We start from the raw sequence: 18,772 nt of genomic DNA, 5'->3' as shown, positions 1-18,772 counted from the left end.
TTTTCACTAAAAAACAAATTTCTGTTGCATAAAGCCACTGAGATATTAGGGTTATTGTTTACCACAACATAACGTAGCCTATACTTTATGGATGGATGGATGGATGGATGGATGGGGTCGATGGGTAGGGTGGATGGATGGCTGAGGATGGATTGATAGAAGAAAGGGATATACACATACATACAAACACAGATGTATAGATAGATACATACTTACAAAAACATACTAAACTATCATGACCAAAAAAATAATAATAATTGGAGGAGATGATACCATTTCTGCAGAATGTGTGGCAGTGCTCCTTCCATCATATAATAGGAATAAATACTGAAAGCTTTGCAGACAAAGGGGTTGCCTTATTCCTTTCTACATCTGTAGCTCTTAGCACAATGTCTGGTACCCATTAGACATTAAGTGATTTAATAAATAAAGTATTATTGAAAGATGGCAGTATGAGACCAAAAGTTTCTGACAGAAAAGCCCCCATCATGACCTCAGAAGGTTGGGGTCAGCCTACTCAGAGTAAAAGTTAAGTCACAATTGAACCTCAGACATCCCAGGCCAGACTGGAATTTGAAGATGCTCTGCTTTCACTGGAACTAGAGTTTTCCAGAGTCCCTTCTCATGGATCTTTGAAAAGAAATGTCTGGGTAGGTGTAAACCTTGGTCTGAGTCATTCACTACTTTATGTCCAAGTGAAGGAAGGGCTAATATCCACAGTTCTGCTGATATTGGTCTACCAAAATGACAAATATTGTGAACCACAAACTCTTTCAGAAAAATAATGAGTGTACAAATATATTACTATTCTAACCTTCCCTGGATTTTACCTTTACTGCTCTTAAATTGCCTATGACCTAATAGGAAATATTATCAGCACTTTTTTGAGAAAACTATTTATTTTGTATTTGTAAAGAAAAAGAATAATGTAGCTCCTAGACTACTTGAGGGCAGTTTTGGATTTAGTACCTCATACATTAATTCCATGTGGAGGAAATAATACCCAGGTGACTATATGAATGTCCATCTGGGTAAATAAAGGATGGGACCAGATAAAAAATGTACAGTTATGGTTCCTTTGGCCCCATATAACAGAAACCAATTCTGTCTAGCCTTGACAAAAACCAAATTAGCTATGAAGGATAGAGGTAGTATGGGAGCAGTAGAAATTGTTGCACAGAATCCAAGAAAGCCAAGAAAGAAACAAACAAAAGCCTCAGAAAGACAGAAGCCACTGTGGCTTCAAAGACCTCAGATAGAGAAAACAATGAACTTTCTCTCAAAAGTTGTCTCAGTTCAACATTCCATATTGCTAAAAGAAGGGCCCTAATTGACACAGCTTATTTGAGTCCAACCTGGGCATTCATACTTGGCCAGCAATAGGAGGTCTTACAGACCACCCATGATCGATACGGTGTTCTCTTCTGTTTGGGAAAATTTTCAGTTAGGTTGGAATCATTGTGAATTTGAACATCAATCAGCACATGAAATATCTACTCCAGGGGACAACGAAGAAGGTAGTGCTTTGGGCTACAAAATAACAGAAAACTCTTCCATAATTATGGTTTGGGGGTGTTCAGGAGGTTTGGGGGGTTTGTTTTGTTTTGTTTTTTACATGATAAGAAGTACAACCATTCAGTGCCAGAATTTCCAAAATTCTGTTGGCTTTTCCCTCGTAGTCGTAAGCTGGCTGCTGCATCACCAATCATCACCTCTGCAATCCAATAAGGAAGAATGAGAAGAGGGAGGGGATGGTGCCTGAAACAACAAAGCACAACTATCTTCTAGATATCTACATGCAAAAAAATGAAGTTGGTCCCTTACTTCACACCATACCCAAAAACTAACTTAAAATCAATCAAAGACCTAAAGGTAAGAACTAAAATTATCAAACACTTAGAAAAAAAATTAAGTATAAATTTTGTGACCTTGGATTATGCAAATGTTTATTAGAAATGACATAAAGTACAAGCAACCAAAGGGGAAAAACATAAATTGGATTTCATTAAAATTAAAAATTTTCATGCTTATAAGGAAAAAAATCAAGATAGTGAAAAGACAATGCACAGAATGGGAGAAAACACTCTTTTTCTTTCTTTCTTTCCTTTTTTTTGGGGGGGAGAAAGAGAGAGCAGCATGCCCAATGTTGGGGACACAGGCAGGGGCAGAGGGAGAAAAAGAGAAATCTAAACGGACCCCACACCCAGCGCAGAGCCCACAACCCTGAGATCACCACCTGAGCCAAAATCAATTAACTGACTGGCCCACTTAGTCACCCTGGGAGAAAACATTTTTAAATCATATATCTGATAAGGCTCTCATATCCATAATATGCAGCTATTACAACTCAACAATATAAAAACAAACGATCTAATTTTAAAATTGACAAAGGATCTTAATAGACATTTATCCAAAGAAGATATAAAGTGGCCAATAAGCACGTGAAAAAAAGCTCAGCATCCCATTCCTAATGGGAAACGCGAATCAAAACCACAGCAAGATACCATCTCACACCCACTAGAATGTCTATAATCAAAATGATGGACAATAGCAAGTGTTGGTGAGAATTTGGAGAAACTGGAAGGTTTATACATTTCTGGCTGGAATGTAAAATTGTGCAGTGCTTTGGAAAACTGTTTGACAGTTCCTATATGTATGTGTGTGTGTGTGTGTATTTTTTTACATGATATATATATATTATGTATGCATATTTATATATATACACATATATATTTACATAATATATACATATACTATGTATACATATTTATATAATATATACATATATAATATATACATATATTTATATAACATACATATATATTTATACAATATATACATATATTTATATAACATATGCATATATATTTATACAATATACACATATATTTATATAATATATACATGTATGTGTGTATGTGTGTGTATATATATATATATATATATATATGTATATATATATACACATAAAGTTAGCATATGTTCCAGGAATTCCACTCTAGGTATATATCCAAGAGAATGAAAAATAAGTATTCACACTAAACTTTGCACATGAACGTTCATACTAGAATAGTCAAAAACACAAACAACCCAAATGTCCATCAACTGATGAAGTGGATAAATAAAATGTGGTGCATCCTTCAGAAGTAATATTAGTCAGCCATAAAAACATGAAGTACTAGCACATGCTACAATACGGATGAATCTTGAAAATATGTCAAGTGAAACAAGCCAGACACAAAAGGCCATATGTGATATATTCCATTTATATGAAATGTCCAGAAGAGGCATAGAGACAGAAAGTAAACTGTTGTGTGCCAGGGTCTGAGAGAAGGGAATAAGGAGTGGCTGCTAACAGGAAGGTTCTTTTTGGAGAGATTAAAACGTTCTAAAATTGAATATTGCTGATGATTCCAAAACTTGGTGAATATATTAAAAGTCATTGAATTATACAATGTAAATGGGTGAATTGTGTGGTATGTGGATTATACATTTCAATAAGCTGTTAAAAAAATTTACAATCAAAAATAAAAGGAAGAAGGGAGGAAAAAGACAGTATAAGCCTCCCTAGGAACCCCAAAGCAGAATTTCTGCTGAGTCCCATTGACACAACTGGATTTAAGAGTAGATAGTAGCAGCTTCCTAGGGTTCTGACTTTAGGGGAAAAGTCTGGAAAGTCTCTGTCACCTGCAAATACTGCTCAGGACAACTCAGCATTACCTGAACAAGAAAGACAATGACAGGCTTTGAAGTGAATTAGGCCCTGGTTTTAATTGCAGCTCTGCCATTTTGGAGAAACTCACATCCTCTCTCATTAGTCCTCTGCACATTTCTCCCCTCATCCTTTTCCGATTTTGTGCAGATTGGCCTATGATGCTCATCCTTCTCTCAGGTCTGAACCACACCTCTTTGCTAGAGATGCCCTCAGGCTGAGAGAGAGCCCCAAGTATCTGAGGATGCAAGCAACCCTTGGTCAGTAACTAATGGGGACAGGGTATAAGAGCCCCAGTCATTTTGGCCTCATGAAAGTATCTCTGAATCAAGACCCACAACAACTACAGAAGCCAAAGCTGAGCACCCTTGTTTGGCCTCTTTCTCTTCTCCACCTCAATTTTCTCACTCCAGTGAGGAACATTTCCTAATATCCCTTCCACAGGAATCTTCATCCTGGAATTTGCTTCTGGGGAACCCAACCTAAAGGAGCCTCAGCTTCCTTATCTACAAAACAACGAAAAGGATAACAAGGAGAAAGCTCTATAATAACGACAGAGCGGGCCCTTGATAAATAGAGGCTCTTCTCTGACTTCAGCTCCATGATCTCTCAGAACATTCTTGTCCTTGGAAAACTTCCTATAGAGCACAAATACGATGAAGGGACTAATGATGTAGTGGAATGAATGAGTGAATAAATGGGCAAAACGGGAAAACAGGATGCAACCAACATAACCCAGTGGTTGAGAATGTGGACTCAGGGAAGTTTGGATTTCAAGTATTCCAACTACCTGGGCACATTATTTATTTCTCTAAGTCTCAATTTTCCCCTCTGTACAATGGGGATAATAATAGTACATACCTCAAAAATTGTCAAGGGAATCAAATGAGATTATGAATCAACAGCAGCGGGCAGAAGTGAAAATTCACTATCATTATGGTGGTGGTGATAGTGGCAGTGGTAGTAGTTACTTTTATTGTAGATACAGCAGTACTAAGTAGAAGTAGTCCAGAGACACCAAAACCCAACTTAACCAACTTCACAGTTTTGCCACATTTGAAGTTAGATCCAGTTTGACAACTAGGCTAAGTTCCAAACACCTTACAGCAGATGCGGTTTTAAAATTCATTCCAAAGGATAAAACCCTATGCCTCATGTTGAGCGCTGGAAGTGTTTTGCCTGGTGGCAGAAGGCACTAGGCTTTTGTTTCAGGCAGGTGACGCCGGGCAGAGATTTTAATCAGCCCCCAAGGGGGTCTTCCTAACACCCCCCAGGCTTCTGGTAGTGGGAGAAGCACCACAGCTGTCAAACTGACACTGTGCTGAGTACGAACGCCTCATAAAATAACAAGGGTATGTGTATATATACTTGTTTTTAATTTTAAAAGGATGAAAAATGCATGGCGCTAGGACTCAGCCAGGCATAAATTATACGGTGTGGCATGTCAGTCAGCAAGCACAACAATGAGACGTAAGAAGTTTGAGGAATGGGTAAACACCTGTCAAAGGTTGCCTGGCACACAGCTGAGACACGCTGAAAGGGCCTGCTGTGGCGATGAGTAATACAGAAGACCACCCAGGAGCTGGGGTACAGGTTGCCCTGGGAAACTCCTCTGGGAGAGCAGAGACAAGTTTCAGTCGTACCCGTGTAAAGACAGCGACTTCGTGCATTCTGACTCAAGTGCATTTCAGCTAGTGCTCCTGCTACACCCCTGCACAGACTGTTCACCAAGAGCCAGAGTGGTCCCTTTGCAATGAATATCCGCGCCTGTCACAACCAGACTCAAACCGCCCCTCACCCCTGGATGGCTTTCATCACACATTGTTCAAAATCAAAAATACTTACCATGAGCAGCAAATCCCAATGTAATGTGGGCCGCAGGTCCTTTGTTTACCTCATATCCTGCCCCTCCTCCCCTCACCCACTTTATTCCTCTTCTTTTGTCTTCCTCAAATTTGCCAAAGACACATCCTCTCCAGGACCTTTGCTCCTGTTGTCCCCTCTGCCAAGAATGCTTCCCTTCCCTCCCAGGTATTTCTTTTTTTGTAAGTTTATTTATTTATTTCCTTAGAGAGAGAGACAGCACATGCAAGTGGGGGAGGGGCAGAGAGAGAGAGAGAGAGAGAGAGAGAAAGAGAGAGAGAGAGAGAGAAAGAGACTCCCAAGGAGGCTCCATGATGTCAGCATGGAGCTGGACATGGGGCTCAATGCCACAAACCGTGAGATCATGACCTGAGAGAAAATCAAGAGTCAGACCTTAACCAACGGAGCCATCCAGGTGCCCCCTCGTTTTGTTTAAGTTAAAATAAATTAAAAATAAATAAGTAAATGAACAAACAAACAAACAAATACGGCAATGCTTCTCAATTGAGTACACACCAAATCACTTGGGGATATTGGTAACATGCAGATTCTGACTTAAGTGACCTGTTCTGGAGCCCGAGATTCTGTTTCTTACAAGAATTCGAGTGGTACCAATGTTGAGGATGTGTAGACTACACTTTAAGTAGAGAAGTTTCAAAGGTCTGTTTAGATTTGGCCAGGTGAATAAGGATGGGAAGGGATTCAGACCATTGGAGGCCTCACCCAAGGCTGTCCCTGCCAATTGGGGCAAGATCTGGTTTCTTAGTTGCTAATGCTACATTTAAAAAGGTCCCCACTGCCCAAAGCTGCTGCCCCTGTCCTGGACGCCTGGAGGAAATGAAGTCAGGGAATGATTTGGGAATTCATATGATATATAATTTACCAAGCCAGGATGAGAATTACTCAGGTTGAGCATGAGAGTTAGACTGCCAGAACTTCAGTCCCAAAGTCAGGGCCTCTGCTCCATATACCTTGCCTCCTCTCCTCCAGACTTGCCCTCTAGACTTGGAAGTTCCCTGGTTGGCATATGGCTTTCAGGGTCTAGTTAGGCCAATCTAAGTGGTTATCTTGCAACTCACCTCCTTCTTCCCCATCAGTAAGAAGATTCTGAAGCTTGCAGTGAGGGAACACTGGAGGATTTATGAAGGTTTGTCCCCACAAAGAGTGTTCGGGGTCCCAGACAGGCACTTATGTTCAAATTATACACATAACATGTTTGGGACTCCATACATCACAACAAGGCAAAGAAACCTATTTGAGAGAAAGGCTATGGGAAGAAGTTGATGTGAGCGTACCGTCCATGTGCCAGGCATGGGCTGCTGATGGTACAGTAAGCACATATGTGGACAACAGTGAACAAAAGATAATGCCAAGACACAGAAATCACATCGAGGAGCATGAACTTTATTCTGAGGGCAAAGGGAGCTGATGTAAAGTTTTGAGTCCCAAAGTAACAAGGCAAGAGGTGATTTGAGAGTGTCCACTCTGGACACAGAGCAAAGGGAGGGTTTAAGGGCAGCAGGACAGTTAGCGGTTTCTTACATCATTCAGACGACAAGTGATACAGACCTAAACTAGGGGGATTTCAGTAAGAACTTAAGTTTAGGGGCACCTGAGTGCCTCAGTCAGTTGAGTGTCCAACTTTGCCTCAGGTCATGATCTCGTGGCCAGTGAGTTTGAGTCCCGTGTCAGGCTCTGTGCCCTATCAGGCTCAGCCTGCTTCAGATTCTGTGTCTCCCTCTCTTTCTGCCCCTCCCCTGCTCACGCTCTGTTCTCTCTGTCTCTCAACAATAAATAAACCTTAAAAAAAAGAATTTAAGTTTAAACAGGACATGGAGATTAAAAGTGGGGAGATGTGGAGAGAGGAATATAGGCTAATTCTCTGATTTTGGTCTCAGGTAACACAATAGGTAGCAGTGCTATGAAAAAAGACTGTACATACACACACCCCAAAGTTAGTGTGTGCTTGGTCTGGGGCTTACAGAGAAAGACGCTTGGTTCACTTTGGGGCATGGTGATTTTCAAGTGGCCAGAGAACCACCAATCAAATATATAAATCCAAAACTCAGAAGAGGCGTCATGGCTGGACACAGATTTGAGCGTCATCACAACACAGGTGGACATTAAAATGATGAGCATAGATCATCTTTCCCAAGGATAGTGTATAAGAAGAGGAAGTCTATGAGCCAAAGACAAATGCCAAGGAGGAGAAGGAAGGATGTTTGGAATGAAGTGAGGTACAAGCACAGTCGAGAGAAAATATTGTCAAGGAATGAAGGGTTTCAAGAACCAGTGGTGGTCAACATCATCAAGTGGGGGGCCCCAAAATAGGAATAACGAAAGTTCATTAGATATAGCTATTAGATCGCTGGTGACCTGATAAGTAACTCTTTTGAGAGTTGGGGTTCAGAGTCAAATTACAAGAGATTTGAAGAATAATGAAAAATAAAGTAGGGAAAGTAAATTTAGTCACTTCAAACAAACATGATGAGAGGGAAAAATGAGGCAGGACAGCAGTTTGAGGAAGACAGGGTTCATGGGAGGTTTGAAGGCTTTTTTATCTCTTTAGTTTGTGTGGTCTATTTTGGAATGGGAGCAAATTTTCTACTTCCATATAGAAGAAATTTGAGTTTGAAAGAATTTGTAAATTCCGGGGCTGGCGTCTGGCCTCTGGGAGATAACTTTTGATCCATAGTTGTAACACATACACATACACACACATACACACACACAGTTATCACATAGTGATATGCACACATATGCATCAAACTTATGTCACATAGTGATAACGCAAAGACACATGCCAAAATTAGTTTGACACTATAATTTTTTTAAGTTTATTTATTTATTTTTAGAGAGAGAACACATGAGCAGGGGAGGGGCAGAGAGAAAAGAAGAGAGAGGATCTCAAGCAGACTTCTTGCTGCCAGCACAGAGTCCGATGTGGGGATCGAACCCACGAACCTTGAGATCATGACCTGAACCAAAACCAAGAATCGGACGCTCAACCAACTGAGCCATCCAGGTGCCCCTGGACTAAATTTTTAAAGTTCTTGAGTTTATCCCAATTTAAAGTTCTAATAAGATAAAACAGGAAGATTACTTGAGTAGAGAATCAAAGATTCAAGGTATTGTCCTGGCTCTTCTTCCAAATGGCCATGTGACCTTTGTGTCAGTCTGTCCCTCTTATAGTCAGTAACCTTACCTGAGAAATTAGACAGATGTACTGGATTGGAAATGGCATCCTAAATACCAGCTCTGATGGATGGATGCAGGCTTCTCGGCATGCCATACTGAAGATGTTTCTGAAGCTGTGTTTAAGCTTAGCAAGCAAGACTGTTATAATAGACCAGCACTGTCTGTCACGGGCAGGGAAATAGTAGTGTTAGTGTTTACCATTTCTAAACTCCTGAATTAGAACATTCCGTGATTCATTAAACACATTATGATCCTGTCATACATTATGACTTTGGCCCAGTAAAATGCTCTGTAGCCATTTTTACCCCTTATTTAGTCCAAAACCCATTATTTTTTTTTTACTAAGGAATTGAATGGATCTAACATCACTATCTCTATGGTTCTATTCAGAAACTAGGCTTATTCTTTTCTGTTTATCTTTCTAATAGGCTTCTATAATAGCCATACCATTTAGGGAAATAAACCATTGCTTGTAAAAACTGACTTCAGATATTTAGAACTGCATTGTTTACTGACTCCACAAAGCTCCAAAAAGGGTCTAGAGCATTTTAGACTGTGATGGAAATTATTTTCAAGTCAGATCTACTGGTCCTTTCTTGCTAGATTCAAATGTCATATTTACAGCATTTGCGATACCCAAATAAGGGTTCCAACACCCTGACTCTTACATCAGGGTCCACTGCCCTACAAGTGTCATCAGAGAGATGTATGGCAACCAGTTCTCTATAGCACAATAATAGAAGATCCCCCCCAACCACCCCCAAGCTCTTGAGTATATATATCTCTTTTCTGATTGTCTACCATAAATACACTCCGCTTACACCTTCAAGTGGACTCAGGCCCTGCCATTGACATGTGGCACTTCTATCTGGGGGCCTGTAACTTCTGATAATACTATCTGCCTGTGGTACTGTCGGGAGGCTCGCACAAAGTATAAAGGAAAGCATTTGTAAGGTCTCAATGTTCATAAATGGTATTATTACTGTTTTTACTCTCTTTCCTGACGGAGGCCCTCAATAGGGAACGATGAGAATGTTTTATAACTGCATGTATCACTGGTACTTGGTCAAAGAACCAGAGAGGCAATTCACAGGGCTTTCAGCAAAATACCCTCAAACTCAAAAGTTATTAGTCCACGAGGCCAGGGTGCTTTGCCATTAATATATCCCTCTTTATTGTGGTGAGTATTTTTATTGGTAAGAAAAGTTGATTTAATATAAAAACCTAGTGGTCCCCTACTCCTTCCATTGTGAGTCTGTCCCCCTCAGGGGCAACTAGGCAATCTTTGGCTCTCTGTAAACATGGCTTCTGTCTCATTTGTTCTTTTATCTCCTAAAGGAACTCTGCCGCCCTGCGTGCTGCTTCCTCTTCCCCTCCCTTCTTCTCTGAGGTTGCTTCCATCTCATCGCCTTTTCTAGCATTTGGAGATGGTCTCGAGCTAGTCATCCATATTACCGCTGCAATTATCCTCGGGGCCTACTGTACTACTAATACATTACAAGGTTCTGCCAACTCATTTTTTTATTTCAAAGCCATCATTCTTGCTGCTGTCTGGCTTCTTTTTTGATTTTTGCCTTCCTGTAAGCAAGCTTACTTTTGATATTTATTGTCTTATCTCATCTTTAATCTTGTGTTTCATAGAGCCCAGGCTTAATTGGATTTTATTGAAAGTACAAGCAGATGCTGCCTTAAATTACTTTTGTTTCCTACAGTAAATCTTTTTTCAAGTATGTCCTTCCTTTGCCTCCTATGAGCCCTGTTCTTCATTTATGCTTCAATGTCTTTTCATAGGCCCCAAACTGGTATGTGTGGGTTTCTTTTTCCCCTCCAGCTTATCCATACCCAAAAATGAGAATTCTTTTTTTTTTTTTAATTTTTTTTTCAACGTTTATTTATTTTTGGGACAGAGACAGACAGAGCATGAACGGGGGAGGGGCAGAGAGAGAGGGAGACACAGAATCGGAAACAGGCTCCAGACTCTGAGCCATCAGCCCAGAGCCTGACGCAGGGCTCGAACTCACGGACCACGAGATCGTGACCTGGCTGAAGTCGGACGCTTAACCAACTGCACCTCCCAGGCGCCCCACAAAAATGAGAATTCTACACAGGCCTGGAATCTCCTCTAGAAACAGATGCAATGAGATACTAAAAACGGGATACTTTCTCAGTATCAGTGAAAACCCCCACATGAATAGGGGCAACTAGGACCAGATATGTAATTTTCTGGACCCAATCTGAAGTGAAAAGACAGAGCCCCTTGTATACAAATTATTAAGAAGTTCGAGATGGTGATAGTAGAGAATTAACCCAAGCACAGGGCTAATTGTGAGTGAAGGATTCTATGTAACTGTAAAGCTCGTACACCCGTGAAGCCAGCCCTGGGAACAGTGATCCCCACCATCCAAAGTGGGGTGCTGGACCACCAAGTAGGACTTATAAGGAAGGGTATGCAAACTGGATTTTCAAATCTCAACCCCTCACCCACATAAAAGGTGTAAGAGGGTTGAATTGAAGCAGGTGACAAGTGAGTTGGAATTTGAAAGATTTCTCCAAAGTGAGGTATCAGGGTGCTGTGAGAACGCCCCTCCTAAATGAGTGTGGCTTTGAGGACAGCCCTTGAAGAGTTTTACATGAGGAGGGGGTCTAGGAGGGTGGTGAGGGAGCAGCCTCATTCTCATCCAGAGCGATTCAGTAGAGTGTGCTCAGGAAGAAATGTCTAGGAATCTACATGGATGCCTCTGGAAAAGAAAGTACCAGCTTTGAATGTCTGCCAAGCCAGAAGAGCACCAGATCAGGGCCATGGCAGTCAAGAATGCCCTTTCCTGCCCCTGCCTCCTGGTCTGGGTGTAGAGTCTGAGGAAGAAGCAGAGCAAAGAGAGAAGAAAAGCTTTATATTGAGATTTTGATTATTACTCTGCACTGAAATGAGACTGCTCTGGGACCCTAAGTGATCTGGCCATTTCTCTTCTCTGAACATAACTGCAGCCACCAGTAGCTCACCACAGACCGAGTGGAAGAAGCCACAGAGCAGGCATGCACAGAGTTGCCGTGTAATTGGATCTCAGCAAGTTCTGCTTATTTATTTTTTTTTAAATTTTTTTTTTTCAACGTTTATTTATTTTTGGGACAGAGAGAGACAGAGCATGAATGGGGGAGGGGCAGAGAGAGAGGGAGACACAGAATCGGAAACAGGCTCCAGGCTCTGAGCCATCAGCCCAGAGCCCGACGTGGGGCTCGAACTCACGGACCGCGAGATCGTGACCTGGCTGAAGTCGGACGCCCAACCGACTGCGCCACCCAGGCGCCCCAAGTTCTGCTTATTTAAATGCACAGAATTTGTGTCTCTCTTGTGGATCTCTTCAAGTTACTCTCATTTGCTGAATAGAGACCTCTCGCTGAATCTTCAGATGTGCACCAGTTGCCTTTTTCATGATCCAGCATCTCAAAGGGAGCAGGAGGAAGCAGGGCTTCAGGCAACTTCACTCAGTTTGGTGCACCTGCAGCTCCAGGTGCCAGGCATAGTGATAAAGGCTCTTCTGCTGCCTCAAGACACCCTCACATCCCCAATCCCCCATCACCCTGAACCCAAAGAACCTGCCGATTTGAGAAGTTGTGCCTGCAAGCCTTCCACTCAGGAACAGCTTCCTCCAATCCCGTTACTGGAAGCTAAACAGAAGGGTGCTGCTGTCCACCCTGAGTAGAAGCTTCTGGGCACCTCTGGGGAACCACCACTCAGGGTGACTTGAGGCCCTTTTGCAAATATTTCACTGATCAAAAAATTTCTGCTGCATTCTGCCTCAGCCAGCCTCTGCCTCTAGCCCCAGCTCTTGCTTCTCTAAGCTAGAGCCTACTGGAGAGCTTGGATAAGGCAGTAGATCCCCATCCTGACTGTACCTCACAATCACCTGAGGAGCACTGAACATTGTAAACACCAATGGCTGGGCCTCCCCCAGACCAACTGCAATCAGCCAACTGGGGAGCGAGGCTCAGAAATCTAGGCTTACATTGCTCTCCAGGCAATTCTAATGTGCAGGGCAACTCACAGGCTATTCCATTTTTTGCTCAATTCAGTCTCATCTTGCAGAAATTCCTCATAGCCTTTGGCATGTGGGTGACAATGTTTCCTATTTTTCAGTGCTGACACGGGTTTTTCTCATATTATTATATTGAGATCAATTCAGATTTGTCTGCAATACAAGGGAAACTCTCCTAACTGTCAGAGTTAGGAAATAACTGTGTAACATAAGGAAAATATGAAATCTTCCTCCACAGAGCTTGTAAAAACAAGCCAGAGTCATCTTGTTTTCTGCAGCTCTTTGGGTGAACAGTTACCAGGCTCGGGTCCTTTCTTGTGCTGTGGATTTACACTGTAATCTTAATCAATCATAGTAAGAGTCCCTCCATCATGAAAAATTCTTCATGGGCAATCCTTTCTTAGTAAAGGGGCATAAATGAAGGGTTGTCCCTGTGCACAATACGCAAACAAATCTGGACACCTCTGCAGTACAAATTCCTCATCTCTCCATAATTGCAATATTTTATTGATGCCTGATTTTGAAAAACACATTGTTTACTCTAAAGGTAAATTCAAGACTGCCAGAAAATGTAGACCTTCCCTCCGAGGGATAAAATTGATCATTATGTCTATTCCATGCGAATTTAAATATTAAAATGTAACGATCACAAAATGCATTGGATTATATTCAGCCTCTAACTTGTCTTTGTCCATTACCCTGAGCATCTGCAATTATTGTCACTCGTGCCTTAATAATAAGCTCTCACTTTTGTCCACTCTTTGGGCAACCGAGCATGCATTTCCTCTAAGACTTTGCTCATTTACCTGCAGAGCATGCAATGGAAACTGCACTGTTTCAGATATCTGGCTTCTTCATGCAGGCCTTCTCTACCCCAAGTATAGCAAGCAGATTGCTCTGCTCCTTTACTATCCTGAGCACTATCCAGGTGCTGAACACAAGAGGCCGTGAATAAATGATGAAACCAAGTTTTAGCTTAGAGCTTGCTGTGCTTCATTTGCATAACTATAATGTCAGATTCATTATTCATGAGCATATGCTACAATGGCCCTCCCCTTATAGCTCAATCCTCCACTGCTTCTGAGTCTCAGATGTGTAAGATGAACCATCTCTCTTGCAGCTTGGAGCAATTTCTCCTTTCTGAGTGCACAGTGGAGTGATGGCCCTATTTTTTATGCAAGTGTGGATCCTTGGATGCATAACATTTACAACCTAACATAAAATAAAACTGAAGGTTTTGATACTGAAAGTCGTAAGCATATTGGGTCAACAAAAAAAATAAAACTCAGGATCTCCCTGTAGAATTCTGGTGGAGGGAAGCGTTGGTCTATTTGTCAACAGAAGTAAATTATGATGGTGTATTGTAGGAGGCATGCTGGGAAGGCTTTCCTAACCAAAAATCTCTCCCCCGCATGGGTGTCTCTCCTGCCTGAGATTCTACCGTTTAAAAATTTCAGGAAACAGTGTCTCTTGGAAGGAAAATATCCTTGGGAAGAATAGCATCCTGGGCACTATGATTTACTTAAGCAGATCTTTATCCTTTCTGTGAATAAGACCAGCCCACTCTTACATGGTGCTTCCTATGTGTCGAGCACTCTTCTAAGTACCTTCCACATACTAATTCATGTGATCCTTAAGATAGCTCTAGGATTGTAGACCATATCATTATCATCATCACCATTATCACCATCATCATGATCTCCATTTTTCAGATGAGAAAAGTGAAACATGGAAAGGTTGGATAACTTGCCTAATTCATATGCAAGAGTCGAGATTTGAACCCTCAGAGCTTAATTACAGAATCTGAAGGGAAGCACAGCACTGCATGGCCTCTGGAGGATGACACATGTGTGAGGGATCTCTCTGGATGTGTGGAAATAACAGAAACAGTGGGAAATATTCTGAAAATAAGAAATGTGGAGGTGTGCTGGGTGTGGCAGGGGACAAAGCCCTACTGTTGCCTAGGATCTGTCCACCAACCCTATGACATTCATTCTCATCTCCTTGCTGCCTTTCCTTTCTCTCCTGTACTCTCCCTGCAGCGACTTGATACACCATGAATGCTCCTTCAAAGCCTTCACACTCACTGTTCTCACTTCCTGGAATACTCAGAGATCCACATGATTCTCCGATTTACCTCTTTCAACTCTCACCTCATCAGAGAAGTCTTGTCTTGCCATCCAGTTTAACACAGCACGACATCATCTATCCCTCCAACCTCTCCAATTCTCTGTCTCCTTTCCCTGCTTCATTTCTTTCCGCAGCACTTACCACCAGACATGTTATACAATTCCGCATTTATTTAGTAGCTGCCCCTACTACTTACCTGCCACTGGGATGTGAGTTCCATGAGAGAAAGAGCTTTGTCTTTTGGTTCGCTGCTATATTATCAACACCTAGAACCATACCTTCCACATTAAAAGCTCAATAGGCATTTGTTAAATGAATGGATGGGTGACCATGAACTACTTACTTTACAGTTCTTCCCAAGACAACCTCCAACTGGAAGATAAAACTTGAGACATCTTATAGGTCTGTCGTTTTATAGTTTGTTATATGTGTCTAGGGCTATAATTTAATAAGGCTCACTAAATCACTGATCTTCTTAGCAGGGACGAGTTTAGACCAGGTGTATTTTTAGATGGAGACCAATATAAATATAGTGACTGCATAACTGCATAAGTTTTTTGGTAGAGATGCTGATGTGTTGTTCCTAGCACAGATCCTGGAAGCATTAGGCATACAACCTAGGGGAGACAAAGTGAAAGACAGATTTGGTGTTGCAAAAATGACCGAAGTCTTGAGGTTTGATCTGGGTTCAAGTCCTGGATCTGCTGTTGATTGTTATATGACCTTGGGCAAATTAATGAACCTCATTTTTCTCATCTACAAAATAGGAAGATGTAGCAATATGGCAGCACTAACCTTATAGGGCTATTGGGAAGATCAAGTCAGACAATATAGGTGAAACTGTTTAGCACATGATAGGTTTCCTTTTTTATCCTGAATCTTCATGCAAAGATGGCATGATTTAGTGAGAAGTCGGAAGCACAGCATAATCAACACGACTCTTTGTTTAAATAGGAAAAAAGGGGAAAAAAACATAAAATTCACAAGCTCTCCAACCAAGTCTAACTGATCCTCTTTTTTGTTTCCAACTGTTCCCATAGTTCTACTCTATTACTTTATTTAACAGATCATTAATGAAATTAATTTATTTACTGAGCTCTCACTAAATGCCAGGTGTCACCACTTAGTGATTGTGTCTATTAGCTCTCTTTTATGGTTAATACTTCACGGGTAAAGGATACCTTTGCAGTGCTTTCTTCATCCAGAATACAAACGTAGAATGAGAAAGCATTGGTAGTATGCAACCAGAGATGCTCTGGGTTGTATAAGGAGAACAAGGATACTTTATGTTATTCCTGATATAAACAACCAAAAATATCTTCAGAAATACTTTGTGTTTTCCGTATTAGAATAAATCTATGGGTAGCAAAGGGTGGATGATGCATCTGCAGCAGAGAGTAGAAATGAAATGATTGGTTTGGGCCCAGAGTCATTTGTTCTTTTAGTTTATGTATAATCACTGTCTACTTCCCTCATGGGGCCATTAACTTCTACATGCATGGCCTCAAGTCTAAGAAAAGAAGAAACATTGCATGAAGTAAAGTCTTATTTTATTATTAATTAGTTCTCTCCAGGCTCAGGGGATGCTCTATGTCTTTCTGTTTCTGTTGTGGAACAGACTGTCTCAGGACTGTTATCTGACAGCCCTTCTTTTGGGCAGAACTGCATGCACAAAGAACTCCCATTCAATTCAAGGAGAGAGCTGCTCCTGCCAACACCAGGAAGAGATCACTGAAAATCACTGCAGAGGAATAGGGGATGTGACACCTGCATTACACAGCACTCATTCACCTCCTAACGTCTGTGGATAATATCTCACCCGGGGTAGGCAAATCAGAGTTCCCTCTTCCTTCTGACCAACTCTAAGTTCAGGAGGTATTCTGGATGGTGTATAAAGTCAAATCCTTGTCTCAGGGCTTCTAAGTAGTGACAGAATTGCAACTAGATCTGAACCTTTTAAATCCTTGTCAATTTCTCTTTTTCACACTATCTTCCCTTTCACCCACACTCTGTGGTCCACATGTTGAGCTTTTGTGATTGTTTTTTTTTTTTTTCTGTGAAATGCAGCCCATAATTTGATAGGCCACCTTTCTTTGAGTGATACTTCTTTGAGGATGGTATAACTGTGAAGAACACATAGCAAAATTGTTCTTAAGAAAAGTCCTGACGTAGATAGGATTTGTTCATTCTCATAATTCTTACTGTCCCCACTTGTATAATGGGAAAAGTGGAACAGTCTTAAGGAACTGGTGAAATGTGTTTCATAAACTAAGTGGAGAGTCAATTGATTATCGCAAAAGATTATCCATTTGTTCTAGCCAAAAAGCAATATTACTCCTTGATTGTAAACATTTATTTCATAAAAATTTTGGAACTTATATTGTTAATAGAATAGCAAGAACCCAGAGAATAGTTGCTTTGATGGTAATAAATCTCATGAAAACCAAAAGAAGAAAGGGAAAAAAAATAATGCCCTAAGATTCCTTGGGGATTTTAATTTTATTGAATGAGCATTTTAGTGGCTCTTTTCAGAAAATGTAGACAACACATCTGCATTCCCATCAAGTTTATAACCTTTATCCCTGTCCAAACGGAATGTGAACTATCTCAGAGACGTGGCTGTGATTTATAATTACAAAAAGAAAAAAAAATCATTTAGGGGAAATGGGTCTGAATTATCAAGATATCTAAATACAAAATAGTTTTAACCATGATATTATTTCAAATACATTACAAATAGGACTACCATTCATATCTTTCTACATGGTTGGTTTAATGAATGAATTAACTTATAATGAGCAGCACTCCTTGGCATTAAAAACAATTTTGTTTAAAATTTTAAAGTTTATTTTCTTAGTAAATAGACCCCATGAGCACCATCCCTCGTATCACTATGAAAAACGAAAACATGTTACTGTTGGTCAGCAGAGCTGGGAGATATAAAGGTATTAATATAGAAAGGATATGGGTGAGAAAAAACATGTTGATACTTTATATTTTCTTAGCAGTCCTTTGTTTCACAAGTACTTCAGTATCAATTTTCTTCCATCCCCTATAGAATTATCTCTGAATCTTATTGTTGGTGCTTATATCAAGGAGGATTAACAGTATACAAATTTAATTTGTATATTTGTATATTTGTTAATTTAACACTTAAATAAATGTTTATTTAAGTTCTCAGAAAGTAAAATTCCTAAGAAAGCATCAATTTTCATTCACAAGGGCCCAAACCCGCTCTAGTCTCTTGGAATACTTGCTCTTGGGATGCTTCCTCTGAGACTTAGCTACCATACTGAGGGAAGTCATGGAGAGGTACTCCAGTCTACAGCTACTCCAGACTCCAGGCTACAGCTGGGTGCTCAGCGACAGTCAGCATCAACTGCCAGCCATGTAAGTGAGCCATGTCGGATGTCCAGCACAGACAAGCCGCTGGAAGACCACGGTCTCAGACAATATCCAACAGCACCTGTGTGAGAGACCCTATGCAAGAACTGTCCAGATGAAATTTGTCAAGCCACAGAACTGTGATAGATAATAAGAAATAATTGACTGAAGCCACTACATTTTGGAGTGTTTTTTTTGTGCAGAAATAAGTCACTGGAAGAATCCCTATGATTAGGATTTGGTCCTGATGTATCCCTTTTAGTTCTTTGCTGCTGGATCTAGAGTAAGTCTCTGAAACTGCTTGTTTAATGTCTAGAAATTTTCTGATTTGTAACTAGTCCCATCTACTTCCCTGTCCCACACTCTTCCTCCCCCCCACAGCTGAAACCACTGGACATACACTATAGCTCAACCTACTGTATGTTCTGAAACCAAATCATCTTTCTGGACC

At 40.9% G+C, this 18,772-nt stretch overlaps 1 long non-coding RNA gene across 1 annotated transcript; it reads left to right on the top strand.

The window, feature by feature from the left end:
* The first annotated feature begins 577 nt into the window (after positions 1-577).
* Positions 578-18,381, top strand: LOC125161578 (uncharacterized). The gene is made up of 3 exons (XR_007150679.1): positions 578-650; positions 1,680-1,872; positions 18,160-18,381. It is a non-coding gene; the product is annotated as an uncharacterized LOC125161578 (long non-coding RNA).
* The last annotated feature ends 391 nt before the right edge of the window (positions 18,382-18,772 follow it).

The sequence above is a fragment of the Prionailurus viverrinus genome, chromosome A3 (assembly GCF_022837055.1).
Source record: "Prionailurus viverrinus isolate Anna chromosome A3, UM_Priviv_1.0, whole genome shotgun sequence".
In the NCBI taxonomy this organism is placed as follows: domain Eukaryota; kingdom Metazoa; phylum Chordata; class Mammalia; order Carnivora; family Felidae; genus Prionailurus; species Prionailurus viverrinus.
Note: the sequence above shows the minus strand (reverse complement) of the source record. Positions and strands in the feature narration are given on the sequence as shown.